Source organism: Rhinopithecus roxellana, chromosome 8 (assembly GCF_007565055.1).
Source record: "Rhinopithecus roxellana isolate Shanxi Qingling chromosome 8, ASM756505v1, whole genome shotgun sequence".
NCBI classification, from domain to species: Eukaryota; Metazoa; Chordata; class Mammalia; order Primates; family Cercopithecidae; genus Rhinopithecus; species Rhinopithecus roxellana.
The window spans coordinates 77,680,876-77,698,743 of NC_044556.1; positions in this window are offsets into that span (position 1 = coordinate 77,680,876).

Below are 17,868 nucleotides of genomic sequence, written 5' to 3' on the forward strand. Positions count from 1 at the left end.
CATCCTCCTCACCATTCTCTTTCTGTGATCAGAATTCGAGCTCCGAGCTGCATTAACCTGAGCTCTGGCCTGTGAGGGCACCCAGCTCTTGCAGCAGAACTCACCACATGTCCCTCCTGGAAGTTAGGGTCAAGGTGCAATGACCCTTCAAAGTTCTTCCAGCTAGATTCCGAATCACCTCTTTATGACCCCTGGCAGCAATCACCCATCACCTTTGTTGTGTCTATCCGGAGGGTCCTTGGTAAGTGACAACTTCATACTCACAGCAGGCTAGCTACTGGCAGGGATGCCTCCTCTGGTAAGGGACCCCTGGCTTGCCCTGTCTCCCAGTCCAATGTGCAGTCCTCTGTGAATCCAAGAGCCATTGGTGAGGCTGAGTGGGGCCTGGGGAGAGCCTGGCCTGCCAACAGGGCCTCACATGGTGGCCAGGCTCACCTGAAGACCTGTTTGCCATTCAGAGTCTCACTTTGCTGCTCAGAAACCTTGCTTATCAACAGGCTAGGAGGCTCAGGAGCAGACTCACTGAGCTCTAGGAGAGGAATGGATTCAGCCAACATGCCAATTCATTCATTTCTAATGAATAACAAAACCCCTGTCAAACCAACCAGATACTTGGGTTTGCTGATGAGCACATTCACTGCCTGTGGCAATTTCACCCAAGGGTATTCTGAAGTTCAGTGGGAGGTTTCCTTGAAGAGCATGGAAGCTGGGCTAGGAGAGCTGGCTGAATTGGTCTTCATGGTGGTGCCAACCTCTTTGTCAAGATACATCTGGTAACCCCGTTCAGGACACCCCGCCCCAGCGCAGCTCTGGGGAGTGCCTCCCCACACACGCACACATTGGACATCCCAAAGACAGCCTTGCTGGGCTAGCACATTCTTCCCACAGAGTGCGTTGCAATGACTTAGAGAGTCACTTTCACAGTCAGCTCACACCCATCACATTACTGCAAGGATTGAATGAGACAACACATGAACATGCTTTGTAAGCAATACATCACCGGAGAAAACCTAAGGAGTGAGAACAGGTACTCAATAAATGTTTAATAAAGGGCCTCCACCCGCTTTCCTGGCCCCAGCCCCTTATGAAGGGGAATCTGATAGTTAAATCAAGTGAAAACCCATTCCCTAATAAACACACCAACATTTATTAAGACCTTACTATTGTTCTAGGTGCCATGTAAAATACAGAACAGAAGCAATTGAGGCACGTCCCCTCCTTCAAGGAATTTACATATAATAAACTTGGGGCCATAAACTAACAGCTACAGGATGGTCATTAACAGCACAGAGGTGGCAGGCTGGTGGCTCAGGCCTGTAATCCTAGCACTTTGGGAGGCTGAGGTGGGTGGATCACCTGAGGTCGAGAGTTCAAGACCAGCCTGACCAACATGGAGAAACCCCATCTCTACTAAAAATACAAAATTAGCCGGGCGCATGCCTGTAATCCCAGCTACTCGGGAGGCTGAGGCAGGAGAATCACTTGAACCCGGGAGGCGGAGGTTGTGGTGAGCAGAGATTGTGCCATTGCACACACCAGCCTGGCCAACAAGAGCAAAAACTCCGTCTCAAAAAAAAAAAAAAAAAACCAAAACAGCACAGAGGTGAGTGTGCTAAGGGTGTGTGTAGTAAGACGCCCCAGTTCCATTGGAGCTGGTTGTCATGGGACTGCTTGTGTTGACGTGGCTAGACTGAAAACGGCCAGTTTTCAGTCCCCACTCTTGCGTCACTGGATTGGTCAGTCAAGGAATAAGCCCTCCAGCTGTGGGGCTCTGCATGCCTGGGCCCAGGGGCAGAGTTACTGGAGCGGAGATTTGAGAGCCCAAGTCGTTCCTCATAAGCAATGTTAGCCTTGCTGTCCCAGCCCTTGCTGCAGATGCCCACCAGGGTCAGAATGGGCAGACAGGCTGGGCGTAGTGGTTCACATCTGTAATCCCAGCACTTAGGGAGCCGGAGGCGGAAGGATAGTTTGAGCCCAGGAATTCAAAACCTGCCTGGTCAATATCGCAAGACCCCATTCTCCACAAAAAGGGGGAAAAAAAAAAAGAACAGGCAGACAGATGCCAGGTAGGGGTGAGGGGTGGAGTTGGTCAACTCCCTCCCTCACCAGTCATGGTTGGGGGTGGGGTGAGCAGCACACAGCTGGCTCCTTGACCCTGGCCTCCCACCAGGCTCACCCATTCTGTCTCCCTGCCTAGCAGGGTTGACTTTCTTTAGATGCCTCTTAAAGGCTCCGGGAACACAGAACTGCAGTTCTCTCTTTCACAGCTAAGTGAGCTTGGTCCACCTCACAACTGAGTCCCATACCCAGGCCTTTTGGGACAGTCTATCTGGATCCACGTTTCCCCACATCTGCACCACTCATCTCAGAAAAAAGAACCAGCCTGGAATTGCATTAAATTATGTGCATGGTGTCACACCATCCCCATCCCAAATTAACTTGCAGGGCAAAGGAGTAGATACCAATCACCACTGAAGTCTCTAGCATTGTGCTAGAGCACTGGTTCTCCAAGTGTGGTCCAGGAACCCCTGGGGGCTCCCCAAATCTTTTCAGAAGGTACACACAGTCAGAAGTGGGGTCTGTTGTTGTTGTTGGTAGTGGTGGTGTTTTGAGGCAGGGTCTCCCTCTGTCACCCAGGCTGGAGAGCCGCAGTGTGATCGTGGCTCACTGCAGCCATGATCAAGCAATTCTCTTGCCTCAGCCTCCCAAGAAGCTGGGATTAGAGGCATCTGCCACCACACCCAGCTAATTTTTGTATGTTTAGTAGAGAAGGGGGTTTCTCCATGTTGGTCATGCTGGTCTTGAACTCCCGACCTCAGGTGATCCCCTGTCTCGGCCTCCCAAAGTGCTAAGATTACATGTGTGAGCCACCGTGCCTGGCCTTAATTTACTACTTTTAAAATGTCTGTTTTCATTTCTAATATAGTACATATCAGTAGCTATCATTCATCCACATTAACAAAAGTTCTTTGGGTGTCCTCAATAATTTCTAAGAGTGTAAAGAGATCCTGAGATCAAAATGGTTGAGAACCGCTGCTTTCGTGCGAAGGAATACAAGGTTGGGCGGGGCGACTCACGCCTGTAATCCCAGGACTTTGGGAGGCTGAGGTGAGTGGATCACTTGAGGCCAGGGGTTCAAGACCACCCTGGGCTACATGGCAAAACCCCATCTCTACTAAAAATGCAAAAATTAGCTGGGCACGGTGGTATGTGCCTATAATTCCAGCTATCTGGGAGGCTGAGGTGGAAGGATCCCTTGAACCTAGGAGATTGAGGCTGTAGTGAGTTGAGATCGCACCACTGCGCTCTAGCCTGGGTGACAGAGTAAGACTGTCTCCAAACAAAAAGAGAAGGAATACAGCAGGTAGGGAGTTGCCAGATAAAATAAAGGATGTCCAGTTACATTTGAATTTCTGATAAACAATGAGTAATTTTTTTAGTATAATATTACATAGGACATGCTTAAGTAAAAAGTTATTCATTGTATGTCTGAAATTCAAATTTAAATGGGTTTTCTGTGTTCTGTATTTTTACTTGCAAAATATGGCAACCCTAACAGCAGGAGAGATTTGGGTTAGACAACAGGATGAACTTGAATCAGATATTGGGATTCTGACCCAGGGAAGGATGGAGAATCCCCTATTCTGGACAGCTTTAAGAAAGGAGAATGTGGGTCAGGTATGGTGGCTCACGCCTGTAATCCCAGCACTTTGGGAGGCCAAAGCAGGAGGATCACCTGAGGTCAGCAGTTCAAGACCAGCCTGACCAACATGGAGAAACCCCATCTCTACTAAAAATACAAAATTAGGCAGGCGTGGTGGCGCATGCCTGTAATCCCAGTTACTTGGGAGGCTGAGGCAGGAGAATCGCTTGAACCCAGGGGGTAGAGGTTGCGGTGAGCCGAGATCGCACCATTATACTCCAGCCTGGGCAACAAGAGCAAAACTCCATCAAAAAAAAAAAAAAAAGAGGAGAATGTGGTCAGGTGTGGTGGCTCATGCCTGTAATCCCAGCACTTTGGGAGGCCGAGGCAGGCAGGTCATCTGAGGTCAGGAGTTCAAGACCAGCCTGGCCAACGTGAAGAAACCCCGCCTCTATTAAAAATACAAAAATTAGCCAGGTATGGTGGCACACACCTGTAATCCCAGCTACTCAGGAGGCTGAGACAGGAGAATCGCTTGAACCTGGGAGGTGGAGGTTGCAGTGAGCCGAGATTGTGCCACTGCACTCCAGCCTGGGTGACAGAGTGAGACTCCATCTCAAAAACAAACAAACAAACAAACAAACAAAAAAGAAAGGTGAGTGTGTCCGAGGACCTGAAGGGCAAGCCTCTAAATGCTTAGGGGTAGAGTTTATAGTCAGAGGGACCTTCCCGCAGCTGCGCCAGAGACTCCCCCACCCTCAAGAAACCTCAGCCGCTGAGGATGAACAAAACCCACAGGAAGTGGTGGAAGTGAAACTTGGTGTCAGTGTTGTTGTTATTAAAAGGGGGAAGTGCCGCCGGGTGAGTGAAGGGTGGGTGGAGGCAGGAGATCGAATTTTCTAGAGGTAATGAGGTCATTCAGCAGCCCCTCCCTCCTGCTCTGCTAAAAATAGTTATGGTTGTGATGGGGTGCGGGTTGTCTGAGGCTGGGGGAATGACTCTTGCTTGAGGTCTAGATGGAGCAGAGCAGAGGTAGTGCTGGGGTGGTCGGAGCTTCAAACCAGGTAGCAGGAAAACCTAAGAAGCTTTTTTGGGTTTGGAAATAAACAAATAAGTAGCTTCAGAAGCAGCTCAGAGGAGAAGGGCCCTGCCCTCCAGCTAAGAGAACTAACTGTAAGAGGGAAGAGGGACCCGTGACCATGGCAGTCCCTCCTTTGGTCAGCATGGGAAGCTCTAAGAAGCTCTTTCCATTAAGAGAGACAGGGGTGCTCCAGAAATCAGGATGGCAGGGAGGTTGCAGTGTGTTTTTGTCTTTAGCATTTATTGAGCACTTACTGTGTGCTTGGCATTGTGCCAGGCCCTGAGGCTCCTGAATTAAATACAATGTGGTTCCTGTGCTCCAGAGCTTAGAAGTCCAGTGGAAGAGATACGCATAAAACTAATATAAATTCATGAACTCATTGTGATCAGAGGTAATAGTTGAAAGCCCAAGCAGCAGCCGACCTACTGTGAGCCTGAGCCCGCCCCTCAGCAACTCTCCCCAGCCCTGGCCCAGGCTACAGACCAACAGAGGCCGGAGTCACCCAGCTGCCTGCAGAGCAGTGCATCAAGTCAGGACCCTTTCTCTGCCCAGACGTCTTTGCCAACTGTTTGGAGCAAAGGGAAATAATCTGGTTTGGGGAAAGACATAAGAATGACAGTTTTCTTTCCTAAACCTTCACCCTCTCCCATGTCAGCCTGAGAAAAGCTGTTAGATGCTTCTTCAGAGGGTTTCTAAGGGCCACAATTGCCTTCCACCTAAGAGGGAACAGGGTGGGGAGGGGTGGCAATGGCCTTCTTTGACCACAGAGGTTTTGGATTTAGCCTGAAGACACAGAACAAGTGAAGCTGAAAGACAGTTCACCCTTTCTGGTATCTAGAGCTTATTGAACAAATGTCCATTGACCCCCTATTGCCAGGGGCAGGGGTGAAATATTGAGTTGAGTCCAGGGCTCCAGCCTACTAAAGGCACAGTCTTTAGAGGAGTCAGATAATGACCAGGCAGTGCCTAAGCAGGATCTGAATCCAGGGCCGTGAGGAGGGAGCAGGCCCCTTAGTCATCAGATGCTTCATGGAGGGAGCTGGGTCTTGCAGGCTGAATAATTTTCTGGGTCAAGTATGTGTTTAGGGAGCAAGAATTCCTTGGAAACTTAAAAACTGGTCTCCCATGGACAAGTCTGGTGCCTGTATGTGAACATTATACACATGGAACATGGCTCTGTGTCCTGACTCCTATGCCCCGCTGCCACTTGTTATGCTCCTGGGTGTGTGCTCCTGGCCAGTGAGGTGTCTGCACTCTTGGGACAAGTAGTGGTCAGGGAGTCTTTGTCCCCCGGGTTCCTGGAGTTCAGGCTACAGGTCTGGTTTCTGCCGTTGCCCCTCCTCTGGTTCCCTCCTTCTCACAAGCCACAGCCTGGCAACCTGGCCCTCTCTCTGCCTTTCTGCTCAAACCACAGCTCACCATAGAGGCCAAGCTGGGTGTGCCTCTGTGGAGCAGCGGCAGGAGCCGGCTGAACACAGCCAGGACCAGTTTCCCCAGGGGCCAAATGCAACCTGTTCTCCACTGCATCTTCCCCACTGGTAGGCAAACTGGGTTGGGCTTCTGTGAGGCCCCATAAAGGTAAGAGAGTCTCGAGTGACTTTGCCCAGATTGACTGTGTGACCTTGAGCAAGTCACTGGACCTCTCTGGGCCTTGACCTCCTTTATTCAATTATAATCCAGACCCTAGGGTCTATCCCAGCAATGTATATGAATTGTGACACAACGTGCATTGTGAGTTGTCGAGCACAGCACTCATGTGAGAGGTTATTACTTTATTACTTTGAATTTGCCCTGAGCCCCACAGTTTGGGTAGGGAGGTTGCCTCAGAATTTATTTTTGGGTATCAGCTTCCAGATGGAGATTCCTAACCTGGGGTCTGAGGATGGTCTGCAGGGAGTCCTGGTGTCATATACAGAATTTTTGAGTAGATGCATTTTTCTTGGAAGAGGATGCAGAGTTTTCATCAGATTCTACCCTCAAGAGTCTGATGAAAACCTGGTAAGAGCCACCATCTGAGCCCTGGGGCTCCCTCCATGGGGGGCAGGCAGAGGGGCCTCAAATCCTTGGTGGCAGTATTCATGAACCAATGTGACCCGCTCAACAAAGACATGCCTATGTGGGTCTGAAAATACCAAGTGCAGGCCAGCAAGCTAACAGAGCTCATGAGAACCACAGTGCCAGAGCCTGCGAGGTGAATTTCATTACCACCCTCTGTGCTGGCCTGACCTTAGCTGGAGCATTGTGCTCTGTTCAAAACAACATGCTTTTTGCGGGTTTTTTTTTTTTTTTTGGTTGGTTTCTTTTTTTTTTTTTTTTTTTTTTGAGACGGAGTCTCGCTCTGTCGCCCAGGCTGGAGTGCAGTGGCCAGATCTCAGCTCACTGCAAGCTCCGTCTCCTGGGTTTACGCCATTCTCCTGCCTCAGTCTCCCGAGTAGCTGGGACTACAGGCGCCCGCCACCTCACCCGGCTAGTTTTTTGTATTTTTTAATAGAGACGGGGTTTCACTATGTTAGCCAGGATGGTCTCAATCTCCTGACCTCGTGATCCACCCGTCTCGGCCTCCCAAAGTGCTGGGATTACAGGCTTGAGCCACGGCGCCCGGCCTGGTTGGTTAGTTTCGGTTTTTTTTGAGATGGGGTCTCACTCTGTCGCGTAGGCTAGAGTACGGTGGCGTGATCATAGCTCACTGCAGCCTTGATCTCCCAGGTTCAAGTGATCTTCCTACCTCAGCCTCCCAAGTAGGTGGCCCATGTCTTCATGCCTGGCTAATTTTTTTTTCTTTTTTCTTTTTCTTTTCTTTTTTTTTTTTTTTTTTGAGGCAGAGTCTCACTCTGTCGCCGGGGCTGGAGTGCAGTGGCCGGATCTCAGCTCACTGCAAGCTCCGCCTCCCGGGTTTACGCCATTCTCCTGCTTCAGCCTCCTGAGTAGCTGGGACTACAGGCGCCCGCCACTTCGCCCGGCTAGTTTTTGTATTTTTAGTAGAGACGGGGTTTCACCGTGTTAGCCAGGATGGTCTCGATCTCCTGACCTCGTGATCCGCCCGTCTCGGCCTCCCAAAGTGCTGGGATTACAGGCTTGAGCCACCGCGCTCGGCCTCTTTTTTTTTTTTTTAAGTAGAGATGAGGTCTTGTCTTCTTGCCCAGGCTGTTCTCAAACTCCTGGACCCAAGTGTTGCTCCTCCTTCAGCCTCCACTTTGAGATGACAGGCGTGAGCCACTGCACCTGGACAAAGATATCATGTTTTAAGAAGAACTTGGGTAAATGGAAATGTTTCCAGAGGAAAAAGGGCAAGCTGTCAAAAGGTCTTAAGCCCATGTCTTAGGAGAAATGACTGAAAGAACTAAGGGTATTTGGCTTGCAGCAAAGAATATAGGTTAGATGGGGATTGCAAGTGGACAGTAACTTCTTGAAATGCTGCCTAGTGAATTCTACCGGGAGGCAGACAGAAACTTAGCAAAAGGAAATACTTTCCAGCCCGGAGCCCTGTCCCTCCTGGAGTGGAATAGGACTTCCCTCTGCCTCACATACTTGGTTTTGCAGGATGGAATACATTGCAGACAGGGTCCAAGCTCTATCTAAGAAGGTAACAAATAGATGACAATGATCACTTCCCTAGGGTTTGGGAGACTGAGTGATGCCTTGTGGGTCAGGCAGGGGAGTACAGGCTGGACTTGGGCCCTTGCAGCCTCTGTCTCCGTCACAAAGGAGTCTGCTCTGTCTGCTTGGGTCTGCGGTGGTCAAACTCTTCCCTCTCCGCTTCACAACCCTCTGACGTGGTGTTGCACAAGCAGCGGGGGGAGCCAGGTTGGGTGAAGAGAGAGGAAGCTGGCGGCCCTGGGAGGCTGGCTGCAGCTCCCTTGGAGGACAAGCTAGGCTGTCATGGGCCAGGCTGGAGGGGTGGGGAGGGGAAGATGGCTCACTGGTGAGTCATGGTGGCCATTGTCTGCTCCTGCTCCCTCTGGGGGAGGGTGACTGAAAGAGACAAGCCCTCTGGCCAGCTGGGCCTGTGAGGGCAGGCTTTCCACCCTTGTCCTCACAGCTCTGAAAGCAACTGGGGTTTGGCTCCCTTACCCTGATTGCCCATCATGCAACAAGGCAGGGCTGGTGGCTGGCCTTGGATGGATGCTGAGGGGAGGGTGTCCAACCCCGCTCACACCTTGCTAAGAGGCTCAGGATGGTCAGTGGATCCTAAAAGCCCAGGCTTGGGGAGAAGCTGTCCTGCCCTGTCTGGCATGGCAGAGGAAGCAGGCAGGCGTGCCCCTCTCTAGTGATCACACTGAACCTGAGCGGCACACCCTCCCCACCGCACCCTTCCTAAGCCTCCTTCCAAACCTGCTCCCATCTAGCAGGCCTGTCCAGCACCCCACCCTCCCTCAGGGCCCCAGGGGGAGCCTGCAGAGAGCGAGGTCACTCTGGGTCGGTGCCTGGAGGCACCACCCTTGCCCCTCACCACAACCTGGTCTGGTCCGAGTGTCAGGGCCCCCATCCTGCCCCCTGTCAAGCCCAAGTTTGGGTCCCTGATAACTCCTAAGGCTGACGTCACAGAAGCACAGAATGACAGACTGTCAGGGTTAATGTATGTTTGGGGAAACTGAGGTTCACAGAGGTCAGACACATGCAGCAGGGGTGCCCAGTCTGCAGTGGGCAGGTGGGGGAGGGAAGACTCCCTAGTGGGGGACAGCTGTGCTTCCAGGCCCTGGCAGGCCTCCGAGTTGGGGGCAGTCTGAGGTTTAGGGCCACCTTACAGTTCCCCTGCCGCTGCCTCCTTTGCTGCTTCATTCGCATTTGGGTGGAACAAAGGTGTTTCAGAGCTCAGGGGGTGAGGTGAAGTAAGGAGCTGCCTTGTGGGGGCGGCCATGTGGCTTTGGAGTCGACAGACGTAGGTTAGAGCCCGCATTCCTCAACCTTATGCCGGCGGGACCCTGAGAGGTGCCTAGATCTCATTTCCCATCTGTGAAATGACAGTAATAAGCATCTCACAATGCAAAATGCTTTGCATATATTGTCTCTTGTATCTTTGAAGAGGAACAGAATATGCCACACCAAAATATGCCACTTCCGCATAAGGGTTACTCTCATTTGAAAAATGGCTGATGCAAAAGGCACACTCTGACCTCTTCCCTTTTCTCCTTGTCCCCAGGGGAAAGAAACGTTTTTGTCACCAGAGATGAGGAGTTGAGGCTGAGGCAAATGTGCACAAAAGGATAAAATACCTCTTACCTTCCTTAGCTTCCCTAATCATCCTTTTCCACAGTCGCCACTCTTTCTTTTTTTTTTTTTTTTTTGAGACAGAGTCCCGCTTTGTCGCCCAAGTTGGAGTGCAATGGCGTGATCTCAGCTCACTGCAACTTCCACCTCCCAGGTTCAAGCGATTCTCCTGCCTCAGCCTCTTGAGTTGCTGGGATTACAGGTGCCCGCCACCACGCCTGGCTAATTTTTGTGTTTTTAGTAGAGACGGGGTTTCACTATGTTGGCCAGGATGGTGTAGATCTCCTGACCTCATGATCCACCCACCTTGGCCTCCCGAAGTGCTGGGATTACAGGCATGAGCCACTGCGCCAGGCCCACAGTTGCCACTCTTTCTGTGATCATCTTGATTTTGCAACTTCTTTAGATCCCCTTCATGTTTGGGGGAACCTCTGTGTACAGGTGAAATAAAATCTGAATGTGTTTCTCCTGAAAATCTGTCTTATGTCAACTTAATTCTGAGGCCCCGCTGAAGACCCTTAGAGGATGGAGGTGAAGTTTTGCCTCCCCTGGAACTCTCACAACAACACTGAGGTCAATATTATCCCCGTTCTTCAGAAGAGAAAACTGAAACTTGGAGAGGTTAAACACGTGTGCTGGATCCCATGAGGAGAAAGCTGTGGAGCTGGGTTGTGACTGGGACTGTGATTTGAGGGCCTTCTCTTTTTTTTTTTTTTTTTTTTTTTTTTTTGAGACAGGGTTTTTCTCTGTTGCCCGGGCTGGAGTGCAGTAGCATGATCATGGCTCACTATAGCCTTGACCTCCTGGGGCTCAAGTGATTCTCCCACCTCAGCCTCCTGAATAACTGGAACTACAGGTATGCACCATCATACCTGGCTAATTTTTATATGTTTTGTAGAGGTGAGATTTCACCATGTTGCCCAGGCTGATCTCAAACTCCTGGGCTTGAGCAATCTTCTGGCCTTGGCCTCCCAAAGTGCTGGAATTACAGGTGTGAGCCACTGCGCTCAGCCGAAGACCTACTGTTTTTTTGAAACTCAGTCTCACTCTGTCGCTCAGGCTGGAGTGCAGTGGCATGGCAACCTCTGCTTCCCAGGTTCAAGTGATTCTTTTGCCTCAGCCTCCCAAGTAGGTGGGATTACAGGTGCATGCCACCGTACCTGGCTAATTTTGTATTTTTAGTAGAGACGGGGTTGCCCAGGCTGGTCTCAAACTCCTGACCTCAGGTGATCCACCCGCCTTGGCCTCCCAAACTGCTGGGATTACAGGCATGAGCCTGGCCTCTCGAGGCCCTACTCTTGACTGCTGCTGGCTCAGGATGGATCTGAGACATGGAAGAGGTGAGTGAGATAAAAGGTCACAGTGCTCTTCCCAGAGCAGGGCAGTGGAGAGAGGGGCTTCTCAGGCAGAGGATGCTACTGATGTCCAAAGGAGAGGAGGCCAAGAGGGTTGCCCTGAGTCCAGGGACACAGTCCAGGGCTTTCAACTGTGCCTGGGGGAGCTTTGGGCTAGCGGTAGAGGAGGGACTGGAAGTCTTGAACAGCAGGTGGCCAAGAGTTCATATCATGGAGGTTCTGTGGTTAAAGGGGCTCCTCAGTGCCCATGGGATGAGGGCTGAGGGCTCGGACTCAGGATGAGTACGTGCCAAGCTGCTGACCGTGCTTTCCTCTGGGGAGAGGGGCTGAGGGACATTGTTACTCTCTATGCCTTCACAGTGTTTGCTTTTTTTTTTTTTGAGACCAGGCCTTGCTCTGTCACCCAGGCTGGAGAGCAGTGGCACGATCACGGCTCACTGCACCCTCAACCTTCTGGGAGCAAGTAATCCTCTGCCTCAGTCTCCCAAGTAGCTGGGACTGCAGCCAAGAGTCACCACCCTTGGCTAATTTTTTTTTTAACTTTTCTTTTGTAGAGACAAGGACTTGCTATGTTAGCCAGGCTGGTTTCGAACTCCTGGCCTCAAACAATCCTGCTGCTTCTGCTTCCCAAAGTGCTGAAATTATAGGCATGAGCCATGTTTGCATTTTTTTGTTTGTTTCTTTTTTGTTTTTTGCCTGTTTGTTTTTACAATGATTGTGCCATATTTGAATTTTCTTTCTTTTCTTTTCTTTTTTTTTTTTTTGAGACGGAGTCTCCCTCTGTCACCTGAACTGGAGTGCAATGGCGTGATCTTGGCTCACTGCAACCTCTACCTCCTGGGTTCAAGCAATTCTCCTGCCTCAGCCTCCTGAGTAGCTGGGATTACAGGCATGCGCCACCACGCCTGGCTAATTTTTGTATTTTTAGGAGAGACAGGGTTTCACCATGTTGGTCAGGCTGGTCTCAAACTCCTGACCTTGTAATCTGCCCACCTCGGCCTCCCAAAGTGCTGGGATTACAGGCATGAGCCACCGCGCCCAGCCTTTTTTTTTTTTTTTTTTTTGTTTTGTTTTGTTTTGAGACAGAGTTTTGCTTTTCTTGCCCAGGTTGGAGTATAATGGCACGATCTTGGCTCGCTGCAACCTCTGCCTCCCGGATTCAAGCGATTCTCCTGTCTCATCCTCCCAAGGGACTGAGATTACAGGCATGCGCCACCATGCCTGGCTAATTATGTATTTTTAGTAGAGATGGGGTTTCTCTGTGTTGGTCAGGCTGGTCTTGAACTCCTGACCTCAGGTGATCTGCCCTCCTCGGTCTCCGAATTTCTTGTAAAGGAAGAATAAAGACCAGAAGGGCCTATGTCATGCTAATAGTGGGTGAGGGGGAACAACTTGGGGTTTGAGTTTCCCAGTTGAATTTTCTTTTTTTTTTTTTTTTTTTTTGAGACGGAGTCTCGCTCTGTCGCCCAGGCTGGAGTGCAGTGGCCGGATCTCAGGTCACTGCAAGCCCCACCTCCCGGGTTTACGCCATTCTCCTGCCTCAGCCTCCGGAGTAGCTGGGACTACAGGTGCCCGCCACCTCGCCTGGCTCGTTTTTTTGTATTTTTTAGTAGAGACGGGGTTTCACTGTGTTAGCCAGGATGGTCTCGATCTCCTGACCTCGTGATCGCCCGTCTCAGCCTCCCAAAGTGCTGGGATTACAGGCTTGAGCCACCGCGCCCAGCCTCCCAGTTGAATTTTCTGCAACAAATATGTATCAGTGAAACTAGAAAAGTATTTTAAAATGAGACTACATATGTAAATTGTTCAGAGTAGCAGTGCTGTTGGAACAGAACACCTGCCATACTGGGAAGTTTTCTATCTGCACTGTCCGAGACTGGAGTCACTGAAGCCACTATGGCTGTGGGCTCTTGACATATGGCTAGTGCAGCTCAGGAACTGGATTTTTAATTTATTTAATTTTGACGGTGTTAAATTTAGGCCAGGTGCAGTGGCTCACGCATATAATCCTAGTGCTTTGGGTGGCTGAGGCAGGAGGATCACCTGAGTTCAGGAGTTCAAGACCAGCCTAGCCAACATGGTGAAACCCTGTTTCTACCAAAAAAAACAAAAACAAAAATTAGCCGGGCATGGTGATGGGCACCTGTAGTCCCAGCTATTCAGGAGGGTGAGGCACAAGAACTGCTTGAACCTGGGAGGTGGAGACTGCAGTGAGCCGAGATTGTACCACTGCACTGTAGCCTGGGTGACAGAGTGAGATCCTGTCTCAAAAAAACAAAACAAAACAAAAAAATTAAATAACTCTGTCTTGAGAGCATCGAATAGGACAGACTGTGAGGGTGACAGGGTGATGCTGGGTCTTAGGAGTGAGTTTCCTGCCTTATCACCATCTGAGCCCCTCCTGATGGGTGCTTTCTCCCTTATCCTTTCTCTCCTCCCAGGCTTCAGAGCATCCTCTGTTCAGGGTCCCTCCTGCCTCAGGTTCCTTCTCCAACATGCACAGAGGACAGGGGTTCCTCGGTCAAACCCCTGCAGGTGTGTGTGTGTCATGGTGGGGGTATCTCCTGCAGGTGAGAGCCCAGGCCCAGCACCACCTTGCTGTGGGGATCTTGGGCAAGTCACCTCCCCTTTCTGGGCCTCAGTTTCTTCATCTGTATAATGAGGGTATTGGCCAGAGATTCCATAAAGGCCCATGGCCCTTTGTCTTCTTCTTCTTTTTTTTTGAGACGGAGTCTCTCTCTGTCGTCCAGGCTGGAGTGCAGTGGCACAATCTCAGCTCACTGCAAGCTCTGCCTCCCGGGTTCACACCATTCTCTTGCCTCAGCCTCCCAAGTAGCTGGGACTACAGGCACCCCCCACCATGCCTAGTGAATTTTTTGTATTTTTAGTAGAGATGGGGTTTCACCGTGTTAGCCAGGATGGTCTTGATCTCCTGACCTCGTGATCCGCCCACCTAGGCCTCCCACAGTGCTGGGATTCCAGGCTGAGCCACCGTGCCCGGCCTCATGGCCCTTTGTCTTCTAATTGCTGAGATCACCGGTTGAGGTCCTTGGCCATGGTCAGGTGTGCTGGGCACTGCTGGGCAAGGGACACTTAAATGAGGTAACAGAAAGGACTTTCTGCTTTGGGAGGCCGAGGTGGGAAGATTGCTTGAGCCCAGGAGTTCAAGACCAGCCTGGGCAATATAGTGAGACTTCATCTGTACAACATAGTGAGACTTCATCTCTGCAATAAAAAAAACAATTAGCGGGATGCAGTGGTGGGTGTGGTCCCACCAGCTACTCAGGAGGCTGAGGTGGGAGGATCGCTGGAGCCCAGGAGCTCAAGCTCGCAGTTAGCTGGGATCTTTCCATTGCACTGCAGTGAGACCTTATCTCAAAAAAAGAACCCAAAAAACAAAAAAGGCCGGGGGCGGTGGCTCACGCCTGTAATCCCAGCACTTTGGGAGGCCGAGGCGGGCGGATCACAAGGTCAGGAGATCGAGACCATCCTGGCTAACACGGTGAAACCCCGTCTCTACTGAAAACACAAAAAATTAGCCGGGTGTTGTGGCGGGCGCCTGTAGTCCCCGCTACTCTGGAGGCTGAGCCAGGAGAATGGCGTGAATCCGGGAGGCGGAGCTTGCAGTGAGCCGAGATCGTGCCACTGCACTTTAGCCTGGGCGACAAAGTGAGACTCTGCCTCCAAAAAAAAAGAAAAAAAGGACTTTCTGGCTGGAAGACTAACAAGGCGCTGGGATGGGTGAAGTGCGTGATGATGGGTGTGTCACGGGGCCCAGAGAGCTCTCTGCCTGTTGATCCAGCTTGCTTCTGGCAGTTCGTTGCTCTGTACTCTTCCTCAGATCCTGACTTTATTTTGGCACTTAACAATCTCTGTTGTCACTGATCTATTTTTATCTCTGTCTTTCCCGATAGATTTCAAGATGTTCACAGAGAAAGAGTCTGCCGAGCTCACCTCTGGATACCCCAGCTCCTACATGAAGCAAATGTTTCTTTTTTCATTTTTTGAGACAGTCTCGCTGTGTCGCCCAGGCTAGAGTGCAGTGTCCCATTCTTGGCTCACTGCAGCCTCCGCCTCCCAGGTTCAAGTGATTCTCCTATCTCAGCCTTCTGAGTAGCTGAGACTTCAGGTGTGTGCCACCGCACCCAGTTCAATTTTGGTTTCACCATGTTGGCCAGGCTGGTCTGGAACTCCTGACCTCAGGTGACCCACCCGCCTTGGCCTCCCAACACGCTGGGATTACAGGTGTGAGCCATTACGCCTGGCCCAGATGTTTCTTTTTCTTTCTTTTTTTTGAGATGGAGTCTCACTCTGTCGCCCAGGCTGGAGTGCAGTGGTACGACCTCGGCTCACTGTAACCTCAGCCTCCGGATTCAAGTGATTCTCCTGCCTCAGTCCCCCATGTAACTGGGATTACAGGCCAGCGCTGCCACGCCTGGCTAATTTTTGTATTTTTAGTAGAGATGGGGTTTCACCAGTTGGCCAGGCAGGTCTTGAACTCCTGACCTAGAGTGATCCAGCCACCTCAGCCTCTTAAAGTGCTGGGATTACAGGTGTGAGCCACCATGCCCGGCCCCAGACAATGTTTCCACAGGTTTGAAGAACAGAAGCATGAACAGTTCCTTTGCAACCTCTCCCTGGCTTTTCCTCTTTGGGGTTAGAGTTAAGCTCCATGGCTAAAGGACCCAGACTTGAGAAAAAATACAAAGTCAACAGAATTTGGAGACATTTTGTCTTGCTTTCTGCCTCTTTGAAAGTGACTTTTTCCCTCAACTTCTCAAACTCCAACCTTCCCTTTCTCCTGAAAAGCAGGAGAGTGTTCAGTGGGTTGTCCCCCACACCGGGGGCACTTACCTTTTTGTTGTTGTTTGTTTGTTTGTTTTGAGACAGAACCTCCCCTGTTGCCCAGGCTGGAGTGCAGTGGCACGATCTCGGCTCACTGCAACCTCTGCCTCCCGCGCTCTAGTGATCCACCACCTCTGCCTCCCAAGTACCTGGGACTACAATCACGCACCACCCTGCTCTGCTAATCTTTTGTATTTTTTGTAGAGACAGGGTTTCACCATGTTGCCCAGGCTGGTCTCAAACTCCTGGGCTGAAGCAATCCACTCACCTTGGCCTCCCAAGGTGCTGGGATTACAGGCGTGAGCCACCGCGCCCAGCCCATTTCTTTGGTTTTCTTTTCTTTTCTTTTCTTTTCTTTTCTTTTTTTTTTTGAGACATGGTCTTGCTCTGTCACCCAGGTTGGAGTGTGGTGTGGTGGCGCACAATCACAGCTCACTGCAGCCTCAACTTCCACCTCCCACCTCAAGCAAGCCTCCCACCTCAGACTCCTGAGTAGCTGGGACTACAGGTGTGAGCCACCATGCTCAGCTAACTTTTTCATTTTTTTGTAGAAACAGGTTCTCACTATGTAGCCCAGGCTGGTCTCAAACTCCTGACCTCAAGTGATCTTCTTGCCTCGGCCTCCTGTGGTGGAACTACAGGCATGAGCCACTGCACCCAGCCACACCTGCATGTTACATGAAGAAGTAATGCCTAACCTGAATGTGGCTTGTCACACTTCAGTTACAGGCAGGAGCATTGTCGTCCGACCTGGGTTCATCCTGGGTCTGCTGTTCACTAGCTGTGTGTCCATGAGTGAGTTCCCTTTATCCTTCTGAGCCTCAGCTTGCTCATCTGTAAAATGGAGTCCAGTGACACCTCCCTGGCCATTCTCCAGGTTGCTGTGAGGATACAATGATTCAGTCCAGCACACAAGAAGCATCTGTGAGCTGTAAGGGCCTGAACAGAAAAAGGGTTCATATTGCCATGACTTTGGGCTAGGGTGGGGCCTTCCCACACCCTCGAATCATACCAGAGCCGATGACAGTGGCTGTGCGTGGAAGCCACCTCCTTTTTAATCTTACAGCTGACAAGTAGAGAGGGTAGCCCTGGTATTGCTTTCATCTTTAGCCTCGCCCCTGGGGGAGGGTGACAGAGAGGCCAGGGAAGCCCAGTGGAGCCCAAATCTTGCTCCTCTCCTAACCTGGAGCTTCTCACTGGCCTGACCATCCAGTACTGAGGACCCCTCCGGTGGTCAGAACACAGGTCCCAGATCTGTCTTTCCTTTCTTTCCTTCTTTTTTTTTTTTTTTTGAGACAGTCTTGCTCTGTCGCCAGGCTGGAGTGCAGTGGTGCAATCTCAACTCACTGCAACCTGCACCTCCCAGGTTCAAGTGATTCTCCTGCCTCAGTCTCCACAGTAGCTGAGACTAAAAGCACGCACCACCACGCCTAGCTAATTTTTGTATTTTTAGTAGAGACGGAGTTTCACCATGTTGGCCAGGCTGGTCTTGAACTCCTGACCTCAGGTGATCCGCCCTCCTCAGTCTTCCAACGTGCTGGGATTACAGGCGTGAGCCACTGCGCCCAGCCCCAGACCTGTCTTTACTCCCCACCACCCTGACTCCATAAGCCTCCCCTCTACCAAGCTGGGAGCCTGCCCTTGAGTTGGCTTTGCACACAGACACCATCTTAGGTATTCCCACAGCCCCAGGGCCTGGTCACTCATTAGCCATGTCAGTCTCTCCATCCTAAGTT